This window comes from Argiope bruennichi, chromosome X1, assembly GCF_947563725.1.
Source record: "Argiope bruennichi chromosome X1, qqArgBrue1.1, whole genome shotgun sequence".
Lineage (NCBI taxonomy): Eukaryota > Metazoa > Arthropoda > Arachnida > Araneae > Araneidae > Argiope > Argiope bruennichi.
Window position 1 is genome coordinate 57,788,772 of NC_079162.1, and position 14,116 is coordinate 57,802,887.

Genomic DNA, 14,116 nt, shown 5'->3' on the forward strand with positions numbered 1-14,116 from the left:
TAAATAGCTGGACAATCAAAGATAAATTTAATTTATGGCACTAGGGTTTATTAAACCTTAAATTTAATGTAAATATCTTTACACAGTGCGTTGTTTTGGTTTTGGTTCTTTCTAATTTTGTAGTATAGGTCTTTTAACAATTTAATGAGCTTTGTTTTTTGTTCTCTGTAGACAGGATACTGCTAGAGATGCTGTGAATTCACTGTTAAGACTCTATTTTTGACAAGTGACTTTATTTTAAATTGACTTATGACACGTCTCTGAAACTTTATTTTGCAGAAACCGGTTAATATATCTATAAAATTACTGCATAGCCATAAGATTTGTTGTTATACAGAATGACCAAAGCGCCATTAATACCAATATAAGCGATGATAATCTAGCAAAACAGACCTTAATACAAGCGCATGGAGTGAAGAAACCCTTTTAAAAAGGTATTTCCCATCATCAGCGATGGGACCATTTATCAACCACACTGCTATTATTGTGCTGCCTCAGAAACCAGAAGCCTACTTACAATGTATTTACTCACCTTCGAACTTGATGTGTCCTCACTGGCAGACGTATATATGATGCCCACGAATTCTTTCAATAAGAAAGGTAGTCATACACACCGAAACGAACAGCATTTATCATACAACCTAATTTCACAATCTATTATTTTTACTGAGAAAGAGGAAATGATAATCCTCCATATTGATTTGTCAATAGAAGAAAGATGATTTGAGGCTATAGAATTTATTTTGAACAAAACATTTTGCTTACGAAATAAAAAAAATCTTGAAATTTTTTTAATGTTATACTCATTTTTTCAAAGAAGTAGCATAACGAAAGAGCATTTGCACTTCTATTCTAGATTTCAGAAAGCATTGTCGTGAGAACTCTAAGATATATTATAAAAGTTGAATATTGTATTTTAATTTCGCCTATTATTAATGTTGCTAAAATGGACTGGAATAACAAATTGAATTTCGGTTAAATATAAAGATCGGAAAAACACATCAAATGTTGTCAAGTTCCGAATTTGGTTACTCTTTCGCATGCAATGGTGTATCTGACACGCGTATCAAATTACTGAATTTTTAGTTTTAAACGTGTAACGAAGTGAAAGTATTAAGTAATTTAAAATGCAAATTTCACTTATGAAGGTCACTTCAGATACTGAAGAGATTTTATTATTATATGAATTAAAATAACAATAAATGTGTCAAATAGGATGTTTGATCCATTTAGGAATTTCGTGAGTCAAGGGATTCTTTAGCCGGCTTAGGGGTAGCGCGTCTTCCCCGTGATCTGAGCGTCCCGGATTCGAGTCCTGGTTCGGGTATGGTCGTTCTTCACCCTGTGTTCTATCTGTGAGGTGTGTGAATGAGCCCCGCCGTAAAAGGGGTTGTGCAAGCGAGTGTGTGAGTGTCATCTTCATATGAGCTAGAAGTCAGACTTCTGCCCTCGGGTGCTCAGGGGTTCTTTAGGAGTGGCGTTTCTATATAAGTTAAGTCCCGACATTTAATTTAACATCATAGAATAAATATAGAAAGATGAATTCAAAATGTTAGTTCTAATAATAATGATGAAATGTGTTATGAAAGGCTTTACTTGGAATACAAGTCTCCGGTCAACACTTTGCTCTTCGAAAAATAAGATCTAAAATTATTCACTGAATATAGGGTATTTTGACTTTTAACTCTTTAACATCCAAGCACTTTTCAAGTGGCACTCCCTTTAACATCCAGACTTTCTCAACGTGTCTCTGAAAGACATGGACTCTTCCTAGCTGAGGGGCAGTTACCCCCCGCACTCTGAAGTAATAAAACTGTCGACGCTCTACCTTGAATAATTGCCTTGCGGTTTTCGACAACGAGATTCATTTTCCATCAGCTTAAGAGTTTGTTTCTAATGTATTTATATTTTTTAGTGTGAAGTGTTTCGCTCATCATCTTTGTGGGGTATATTTTTTTACAAAAAATTTGAAATTTATTCTATAATTAAATTTTTTTTTGTAAGTTTCATGTTAGGCTTCCAAACCATTTAAATAAAAACTGGCTTTACTAGCAATTTCAAAAACATCTTTATGTTCCATTTAATTCTTAATAGGCTTTTACACTTTTTTTATTGCCAAAATTAAATAATATGTCATATATTACCATGTAAAAAATTTTTACATAGTAATGTAAAACATACATTATACATATATCAATGCAATTAGTACATTTTTTTACATAGTATAGATGTCAATGCTTTCGAGTGATAAACAAGATAATGTTTTAAATCTTCATTTAATACCGAAATAAAAACAATCGTTGGATAAAAAAAATGTTATTGCTCTTTTTGAAAGATGTTTCGAAAATAATATGTTCTTTCAACACTCAGCTAAGATTTTTTTTTATTGTCTTTAGCATTTTTTTTTTAGTATAAACGATTATATTTATTGAATTTTTAAATATAAAATATTACTTTGCATTTTCGATAGTGATACTAAGAGAAAAGTTTTAGAACTTTAATTAAATTTTTAAAGAAGTTTTCACATTTTTTCCCCCAAAACCTTACGCATTCTTGCTTTTACATTAAATAATCGAAAAAGAATGTAGGGTAAATATAAATTCCAAAAATATCTTTATTTTGCCACTTATTTTTACTAATCTTTTAAAATATAACTATTAAATTTTTTTTCTAACCAAGGGAATATATTACGTCAAACGTTATATATCTCATCTATCGAATTGTTTCGATAGATCAGATAACATATTTTTAAAACTTCATTTAATAATGAAATAAAATTCGGGGGAAAAATTACTCAGCGAAATATATTTCGAAAATACATTCCTTCAGTTTTCAGCCTGAACATTTTACTAAAACATTACATTCTTCATAAACTAAATATGAAGATTTAACACATTTAAAATTACATATTACATTTTTAGTATGAACTGTCATGTTGAATTTTTCAAGCTGAATTTCTGATTTTAAAATGTTACGTGAAGTTTTCTATAGTATTGTTAAGACAAGATAAATTTTTGAACGAAAGCTTCATATTAAATTTCCACACGAGGGAATCATTTGCAAATTTTTGATAATATGTACATTATATAGCATTTTTTGACTCCTCATCTCTATCTGTCTCGTTCATCTGACCCTCGTTAGTTTCATCTCCTGCTTCTTTGCTTAGAATAAACGAGAGATCAGCTAAAGTATCATTTTTTGGCCAACCATCATCTTCGTTGATAGATCACTGTCACTTTCATCAGAATCAAGTAAAATTGCTTTAATTTCTTCTTCAGTGTGTTCACGATTTCTTTTACTCATAATGAAGAAATAATAAACGTTTCAATAGAAAAATTACTCTGATAATCCAAACACCCGATTCACAGTACATAAAATAAAGATTCAAAAATTCACAACTGAAAAAATTTTTTCAGAATGGCATTGTAAAAAGAAACTCAGTATTTATATAACTTATCTCATTCTTTAAAGAGGGCGATACATCCAATCTTTTTTTTTTTTTTTTTAATCTTTTAATTCTATTTTAAAAGCGGTAGTTTGTACACGGCCTCAGAATTTCCGACAGTCCTTTGATGAAAGAATAAGATGCTTGGAGTGTAAAACGACTTCCTTCCATAGTAACAACTGTCGCTACCCATTTTGTGAGAAAACTGCGATGTGAATAGGCCGCATTGACAATGCAATGGTTTGTCTTTATATCATTACAATAGTCTTACTACTGAAAAGGGCTTTTGATGCTTGTCCGAAAAATAAACAACGTGTCGGTATCCTTATATATCATTCATCGTTACCAGAGAACTTCAGTGGAAAATTTCTTTTATAAATGGCCATAAAATCTTTCCAATTTTGAGCTAACAACACGTGAAAACAGAAACTAAAACCCTTTCAAAATACAAAATGTACGCCAACAACCCATTTAGTGAATTCCTCCTCAACCCCTACCGCCCTAAGGAACAGGGGAAACTACTGTGAAAAAGCCGCGATTGTCAAAGATAACGAGGACCTCCTGGAGTGTTCTGTAGAGTAGCCTCTTTTAATACCCATCACCCCTAAAACGGCTTACAGCCGCCCCAAACCGACCCACGTGGATGTTATGGGGTAAATTCTCAAACCGCCCCGCTGGAATCGAGAGGGTTAAATTGATGTAATACCAGATACCTAAAAAAATGCGAGGTTAGCACAAATGATTGAATTTTAAAAATTTACATTTTCAAAACTGTGATACATAAGTTAAAGTTATACATGGAAATAAAGTAAAACATTCCACGTTTTTCTTTTTTTCTTTCCCAGCTTCTCTCAAAAGATGACAATGCCCCCGAAGATTGCGGTGGCAAGAAATTCTTAGATGCGCGTGCCAAAACAGTTTATTGAAACTTTTCAGCGAGGCCACACAAAGTATCCGATATCTTATAGAAATAGGAAAAAGATTTATATCTTATATAAGAATTAATTTTCGACTTAAAACTGTGCTCCTGTAAACTGTGTCCGGGCAAACAATCTCAGTCGACTTGTCACGAACATCATTTTTACATCGGAAACAATTGCCTGCTGACGTGTGTAGCTCGTCGTTGGCGATTCTCTGACAAAAGGATTTCGAAGTGGTTAAAAATGACGATAATAGTAGATAAATGTTTGTGTGCTAGAAAACGTGTTGTTTTTGTCGTTATTATTATTTTTTTTAGAAAATGAAAGAACGGTATGTAAAATCTTACGAGAATTATTAAAAATGAAAGCCTTATCATCTACAACTGCTAAAAAATTTTAAAAAGATAATAAAATTCATCGATTTGATTTCAGCATTCGCCTTGAATTATTTTAGAACTCTATGAATTCTAAAATATTAGGACTATATTAACATTTTGCCAGATGTAATCTGTTCTTATTTGTTTCATTACGTTCATTACATTATTTATAAACAGCAAATATTTGCTAAAACATCATTGTGAACAAACATGCAATTATGAGTCAATATATATATAAATAATAATGTGTATTTCAATAAAGTTACCAAAATAAAAAAAAAATCTAAAATATATAATTAACAAAACACGTATCTAAATGCGAATCTATATTGAACAGTTTATTAAAAGAGGACCTCATAATGCGCCCTGTATAAAGGTTCAAAATTCCTAAATTTACCAATGAAATGACTTTAAAAGTATTTGTTTTTTAAATCGGGAAAATTCACCGAGTGCAAAGTGTTAAATAATATAAAAATATCATTCAAATTATTTATATGAAATTTCTTATTTGTAAGCACGGATTATGAATTTTGCATAAATATTTATAATGTATATTCTTCATTGGTTTCAGTAATAAGCCCCCCCCCATTATTTTCGCACAGTAGTTTAGTGATAAAGTCTAGGGGTTACAGGATCACGGGTTCGAGGCCCGGATCTTTCGAAAATCTGTTGTGCATGTGGGCGTGATTGACGTTTAAGTGCGTTAAACTTCCTGTATTTAACTTTTCATCTCGATGTTGAAGGGTAATTTGGAAAATGGAATGCTGCCTCAGCTGTAATATTTACCGTCTATTTGTTGGTCGAACTTGATGTCCAGCCTTAAATAACTGTACAAAGAGGACTAAAGTGGCGCTTGGGGTATTATATTCTTTTTCGCCTCTAGCCATTAGCGACGGCTTCACAAGTGTAAGTCGCGCTCGGGACATGATATTTTTTTACCCTCACCATATTTTTCTTTAAAAAGTTACATGTATTGTTTGACAACAGATTTTAAAACCCTCCGCGCTTTTGCGCATGCGTTAGGATGGATTTAATTCGTCAAAATAGGGGTGAGAAGAAATATGAAAGGAGGGGATGTTTATATTTAACAATAAAATAAACTCGGATTGCTCGCAGACTGAATTAAAATAATACGGTCAGAAATGACACGATACTCATATACATGTGGAAAAGAAATTGAACGAAAAAGTATCTAATAGGGCGAAAATCAAGGTCAAAGAATGACGAAGAATTCCGGAAATGCTCTCATCCTTCCGCGTCTCTCCCCTTAATGAGATAGAATCATCGAAAAGTGGTCATTTCAGAATACTGAAACGAACAGTACGTGCCAGCATTTTTTCTCCTTCGCGCCCCCTTATACTGGCGCCGGGTCATCTATATTCCACTGTTCCTCCCACCCCCTATCGCTACGCTCTTCGTTCAACTCAAAAACGAGATTTTAATCTAGCACATCAAATCGCTCTCCCTAATTGAACGAGTATCGCTATTTCAGACTTTAAAATTTTCCTATCTTCCATTGATACTTTTTCTACTCTATAATGTAAAACATGATCTATAACAATAATAAGGAATTTAGAATTAACATCTCTCAGTGTAATACAGCCATTAATATACATGTTATATATATATTCACGAAACTTAACTTAAACTTTGGGATTGAATTTAAAGCTCTCAGTTGACAGGGAAGACAGGAATAACAGGGCTGATTTGGAGACATTTCTGTAAAGCCAGACACTTCTGTAAAGCAAACTGAATCAGATTTGGCGACATTTCTGTAAAGCCAGACACTTTTGTAAAGCAAATTGAATCAGATTTGGCGACACTTCTGTAAAGGTTTTTCTCCTTTGCTGGAAATGGTAACCTGGCTATTCTTCTTTACCTCTCAAATGTAAAATAGCAATCGATTTCAAAAATACCTTTTTAGTTTCCATTTCTTCTCGTAGATGGCAGTAATATGGTTATTTAGTTTTAACCTTTCCGATTTCAAGAGTTTTATATCGATTGATCATAAACCGCTTGTTTTAATCTTGCAGGGCTTGAGAATGGTCGACTTTCACGGTCTTTATTGCTTTTATATAAATTTTATCACTCAATGCGGCAGCTCCTGCCACTCCATATTAAAGATCCTCACTTTTTCGCCTGTTAATGACAAAGAATTTGTGCTCCAGATTTCCAAATCACCACGATTTCTCAAAGCTTTTATATTAGTAATATTATTTTTAAAGAAAAATTTAGAAAATAAATGTATTAAATCCGTATCAAGCATACCTTAATTTTTTGTCTAATTTCTAATTCAATAATAAAACTTGTCCTTCAAATATAGGTTAACCAGTTATTCTCATCTGCAGACTGCTATTATTAGTATCCAAGTTGATCGCAACTTTTTAACTCAATATTTATAATATATTTTTGAAAGTTCTCAAGTATAGGGAAGGAGCTCCTTCAGTAAATATTTATTTAATATATTTAAATTGTTTTCTAATCAAATAAATTCAAACTTCTGTGTTGTGCGAGGCTACCGAGACGGAGAGGGAAACAATATTCCTGACTCAGAAAGAGGATCCCACTGTTTCATTATAAGGATAGGCAAGGGGGTCACTGAGGGTGTGTATGGGGAACATGACTGTATTTTATTCCTGAGGCCCGGTTAGGCTATTGGCGGCCTAATGAGGCGTATAGAGACAAGTTATTTTTACAATAGAACATAGGTTCGCAAACACATAGGAGGGGAGGCGCTAAAGAGGGATTATTGCCAATTAATTAACCCTTTCTAGGGCCGTGGGAAGTATGCTTCCCACCAAATTTATCAATCTTTGTATGAATTTGTGTAGGTTGGCATCAGTTCTGACAAATTTTTTTAGAAAGACAGAAACTTAGAAGCTTCAGTTCTTTATCTCACACAAAATGATGAGTCTTGATTTGTTACTTAATTATTAATTAACCAAATTAATTAATTAATCAAATTAAATTTATCTAATAAGCTAAATGAATCCCTTTTCTTATTCTAATTTCAAGCCAAAAAATATTTTAACATAATATGACTAGAAAAAAATGGCCCTTTAAAGGGTTAAGCAAGAGAAAAGGATACATCAGATAAAGTGTGCACCCCAAGATTAATGGAACACAAATTTACAATAGCATACCAACACAGGATCAACAATAAGAACAAGCGAAATGTGTATAAGTTCAGACAGCAAATCCTTTGAAGTCTCACTTTAAGTAATTCAAAGGATTGTTGTTCATGCTACGTCTTACTTCCACTGTATCTGATATACTGTCTACAATGTGTGATGATTTATTCATGCTACTGTATTGTTGTGGTGTTATGAATTTGCATTTCGTTAAATTTTTGTTGCTCTCTTTTATCGAATGCAACCGCTTCTTTTATTTAATTTAATGACCAAGAGCTTTCTGTATTTATTCTTAAAGAGCTTTTTCGGCCGCCTTTTTGTACATGCGACCCTCCCCTATGTTCTGTTAAAAAAATGGTCTTTTTCTGTATGCCTTATCTAGCCTTAACATTTGTCTCATGATTTTCCTCCTCATCCTGTATACCAGTCTACTGCTTGCATTTCGTCCTATAAAGCAGTTTCACTCTTTGTTCTTATAGCTACAGTGGCACAGCGAGAACAGGGGGTGCTCGGGGAATGACATTTTCTCGCTCTCTCATATATACAAGATGGTTATAATTAAAGTTCCACTTTGAAATGGTCATAAAATGAAAACTACTGGACCAAATGTTATCAAACTTGGTAATAATTTAAAGGAGGTCATGGAAATTTCTTTTCTATCAAAAAAAAAGTTCAAATACTCACTACCAGGTGTGAAATTGTGTAGTATGCAATATTAGTAAGCAAAATAGGACATGAAGACATCAGTTTAAAATGTGTTTAATCGTTTATGAAACGTGTTTTAAAACATGTTTAATGTGTTTTATCTCAAAAGCATTGTTTAGGTTGATGATCTAAACAATTTGGCGAAACTGAAAGAAGCGATGCACCGACTTGTGCGTAACTTTCCTCCTGATATGCTAAGAGCTACGATTGAGAATGCAGTAATATGCATTAACTTGCTTTCAGAAAATGGTGGACGCCATATTGAATATGCTTTACATAACACATTTCAGAAACGATTAAACAAACTTCAAACCGATGTCTTCATGTCATATTTTGCTTAATAATATTGCATGCAGAGCCATTTCACCCCTAGTTGTAAGTTTTTGAACTTTTTTGGCGGGAAAGAAATTCCCATGACTTCTTTTAAACTATTACCAAGTTAGATAACATTTGGTTCAGTAGTTTTCATTTTATGACCATTTAAAAGTGAAACTTTAATTATAGCCACCCTGTATTTCTCTTAAAAGAGCGACATAAATGTAGTAATGCTTTGTCCATATGGTATACACCCCTCAAGACACCTATACCATTCTTGCACCCTCTCCATCTTTACACCACTGTAATTTGCCATTATTTGATTTTAACTCTTAAGAACAGATGTTTAACTCCTAGATTGCTTAAGAAACACATATGTAGTCCAAGGGTCCTCAGAAAAATGACACAAGGCAAAAAAGCAATTTTATAATGCACAGGATGATATTCTGGAGGAAATCTTGGCCTCAGAATGGAAATCATTAGTTCGAGATACAGTATATTTAAAGATCCACCGAGTACTTGGGCTTTGAGCGCACTAAATCTATCGGAATGAAGGGTCCTACTGCTCTACTGAAGGGTTCTATGGAATTTAGGAGAGAGAGTACCGATTCAGATATCGTTTTCGTCATCTGACTACGTTGATGCTAATTAGGAAGTCTGTCCCAAAATAGCCCTCATGTAGCTTCAGAATTAGGCTACTATTACTGTCGTTGACTATATACTACCTATAAATCATAATAATAATCACATTCCGAAAAAGACATGCTTTACATCTTATTATACATTACATGACAGTAAGTTTCCATACTATAAACACTATAGTATTCTTTTTCAAAATAAAGTATTATTGCATTAGCGTTTGTTTGTAGTTATCTCTTAGCAAGAATGCGAAAAGCATATGCTACCCCAGTTAGTAAAATTAATGGGAAGTACATGCTTCATTATCCCTAAAAGAGCCTCCCACCCTTATTTAAATTATAGATTAACTAATGATATGACCAACATTATGACTATATGATTAACATTATAAAAAATACTCAGCTGGTTGCTTCTCTTAGCTTCAATGCCAGTTGAGCATATGTGTCTTGGCTATCTCCATTTCTTCCTCCTCCAAAAATATTGATTTTTAGAGACTTAAGTCCATGATTTCTACACTATAAATTTGTATGCAGAAACACATTGACAACATGTTCCGAATGTCATGCATTTTCTTAAAATTTTCATTTTGGTTACCTGTGATCGTAAATTCACTTTCTCCACATAGTTTCTCATTTGAAAATGCACACCTCTTCAGCTACACGATATCTATTATCCAAATAGTAAAATATATATGCTTAATTCCTCGAAATTGTCTCCCATTTTCATTTAGAATGTGACTAAACAATATAAAAATCAATTCTTTAAATATAAATGCATTATTTTCACTGCTATTCGGTTAAATATACCTTGGATTTTAGGAAGGTATTGCCGCATTTTTTACAATTAATTCATGGAATATTCAGATTTTAACACATTCCACGCCACTTTTCTATCGGACTGTAACACCTCTGAACGATTTAATTTGAATTTATTTATTGGAAAGCATCATTATTTAATGCGTGAGTGAGGCTCGGGTCAGTGGCTAAGAGAATGTGGGACAAGGGAGGTGCAAAATGCCCCGGGAAAAAGTTTTATAGTGCGTCATTGGGAAAAAAAAATAGTACGTATATATTTTCTGAAATGAAATATCATGAAGGAGCGAAAAGATAATGCCAAGCTCCATGCTTTCTTTCTATATGCTCTGATGACAACTAGGAGTGAAAAACTGTATGATGTCCCGAGAGCTTGCTATCCTCGATACGCCACAAGCTCGAGTATCACAGGTAAGTTATTAAACAGCTGATTCTTTGCTTGCTTAGAGAGTAAGACGATGGAACAAAAATGACCCACTCTCGAAAAGTGATCTTTTTTTTTTTTCTATATAAATATAAAACAACGAATAACAAATATATACAGGATGGTTATAATTAAACTTCTCCTATAAACGGCATCATACAACGCAAACGGGTGAACGGATTAAAAAGAAATTTGGTATATAGACTATGCACGAGATGCGCTCACGGAATTTCGAAAAAAAAAAAAAATTAGTTTCAAAATGTCCAACAGAGTGCTCTTTCCAAGGAAAGACACAATAAATGACAAAAGCGGAATACAAACACAATATTCACATTTTTTGACTAGTTTCTGATCACCTTGTCATCGAACCACATTAAGTAAAGGTAAGGAAAAAAAATAACAGTAAGCTGTTTGAGGGGGGAGGGGACCCCCCAAAAAAACGACAACAGTTCAGTTTGCAGAAGCAAGAACAGATTAGGACGAAATTGCAAAAGAGGAGCAGTTGTTAATTGTATCCAGGATGATGTAGGGAAAGGTGCTCCAAGTGATCACCTTCATTCACCTGCAACATTTCAAGTCGATGGACAGTGTGTTCAATAGCAGATCGTAACTCATCAGTTGTGATGCTTCGCACATGAAGCGATATGCAGTTCTTTAAGTCATTCAATGTCGCAACAAGATACTGTCATCATTACAGCCGGAAACATCGACATAAAACATGACAATGACTGAAAACGTTTCTTACCCTAACCTGTTTTGCACAAATCTTCCTCTTCTTTGCAAGTATGCAAATCTTGACATTTTTTCCTAGAACTGACAGCTTTTCCGGTTTTACATTTTATTACTCATAATTCTTGTTCTGGATTGTTAATATCATTTCTGTATTTCATTTTGGTCATTTATTGTGTTAAATTTAATTTTTTCCCCCTGAAAAGGCGCCCTCTGGTGGACATTTCGGAACTAAATTTTTTTTTTTCAAAATTCCGTGAATGCATCTTGTGTTTAGTCTATACACCAAATTTCGTTGCAATCCGTTCGCGTTGTAGGATACTATTTATAGGGGAATTTTAATTATAACCATCCTGTATATATGAAAACTATCTAAAGCAATCACAATAAAATAAAGCTCAATTTAAACATTCACTTCTCAAACTTATAAGCTGAAATTAAATTATTCAGACTCTTTAATTCGATACAAAAATTACGCGCAAGCACTTCAGATATTCTCTGGATTCTTAAACTGGATCAGCAATACAACATATTCTCAAAAGGGGTGGTGTCATCTTAGATTATGGAGAAAGCAAAACTGAAAGCCATTAATATATTCAACATTTAGGCAGCTCTTCATTGCTTGATTTCACTGTCTGAACTAAAAATCAATTTTTAAAGATTAATCCGGCAGCTAACAAGTCACTGAAAAAGTGAATAGATGATTGGCAGCCAAGAAAGCTAATCTCTTCAATTAAAGAGTAGTAAAATCATGACGCGTAATTCACGTTTTAAAACTAGTCATTCACGACGTTCACAGCAAGAAATGGGAACCGAACACGTTTTCTTACACAGTGACGTATAATAATATTGACAATTGAACGAAATAATGATAATGCTTTTTCGGGCAGAAAACGTAACGTTTTTTAATATCTGTCATTAGCTTACTTTAAGTGTCGTTACATCAGACACTGCTATTTTGCTCTCTGATTTCGTGGGGGCGGATTCAACCAGTTTTTTTTTTTTTTTTTTTTTTTGCTCACCAGCCTTATCTAAAAAATCTTCAAGGAAACGATACAGGAAGGCAATTTTGTAGTGGTGAAGGCTGAGGCTACTCAAGTAATCATTGTGATAAAAAAAAAAGATAGGAAATGATTGCAATTACCTAGGCTGAAGATCAAATATTCTAGTAACCTGTTCAAATGCTTCTGTTGCCTTTTTGCAGTTTGCAATCAAGCATTTCATTATTGAACCCACGTTGCCAAGAGAATATCCTTTTTGAGATTGAAACGTATATGTTTTCAATTATATTTTTAAAAATATTTGATGAACATTGTGTTTAATCTAAAAAGAATCTATTCGCGTGATGTCGGGAAGTAATGGCAACCGGAATTACACTCGATTTAACATGCATTTGTTCTTGGTTTTACATTTTTTAGCTATTAACACATTCATCGCTAAAAATGAATTAGATAAAAACTCCATGAAAAGACAAATATCAATTCTTCCTGCTGTTGGCATTTTTTATACAGAAATAAATAAATAAATGAAAAAAGTAAAGGTATTTTTCAATTATGTATTAGAAAGTTCAACCTATATAAACTGGCGTAAGAGGTAAATTTTAGCCCACAGAAACCTGTAACTGGTAGTATCTGAAAGACGAGATATCTCGTCGGTAGAGATGAAAGTGTTAAAAGTCACACGGTGGATTCAAAAATGAAGTTGGCGCAGCTCATTTGAAATGTATCCCACCAACATGATTTGATTCTATTTACCTTAATATTACGATCTAATACTACTTACTGTGTAAAAAACACATTATTGTATTTTTGGTGAAAAAAACATTAGCTATTTTTCCTTGATATAAAGAGAATATTATTTTTAACCCTTTGCACTCGGATGGTGACTCTCAGACGGTGCATCATTTTGACGTTTTATTTATTTTTAAATGTTAATTGCTAAAAATATAAACAAAATGGTAAGAAGACGTGGAAAATAATTCTGGAAAATATAAATTAAGACAATTTTATATATATTTATTTTTCAGAGCAATGAACAAGTCCTTGTCTTAAGTGAATAAATATGCATCGAATTACTTTTCCGAGTGCAAAGAGTTAAATTTAGATAGTTGAAAGATATAAAAAGATAGTTAAAAATAGTGGACATTATAAATGCCAACAGTGAAAATGTTCGGAAATGAAAAATAAAATTAAAAAAAAATCGATCAATCCATCTCATTAGCGCCCTCTTTATCCCCTTTTGTGAATTATTTAGTGGATTACTATGCACTCAAAACATTTACCACATTATAAAGTATTGCTCATTTTACACTTTAACGTGAAAAATGCTATTTAAATTTTTTAGTAAATCATTTATCACTTTTAGTCTTCAGTTCTTGTAAAATGAAAGATAAGAGCTAGTTAGAAATGGTTTTTTTTCATGGCTGATTCATCCATTCACGTTTTGCCAATAAACTACATTGATCGATAATGAAGAAATATAATCGTTTCGATTTTAGATTAATTTCAAAAATCTTGTTCGAGATTGATAGATATCGGTGCAGGGGTGGATACATACTAACCTTTCTTTTGGGGTGGGGTGGGGGTCCACGCTTAAGAATATAGTTCCGAGTACGGAAAC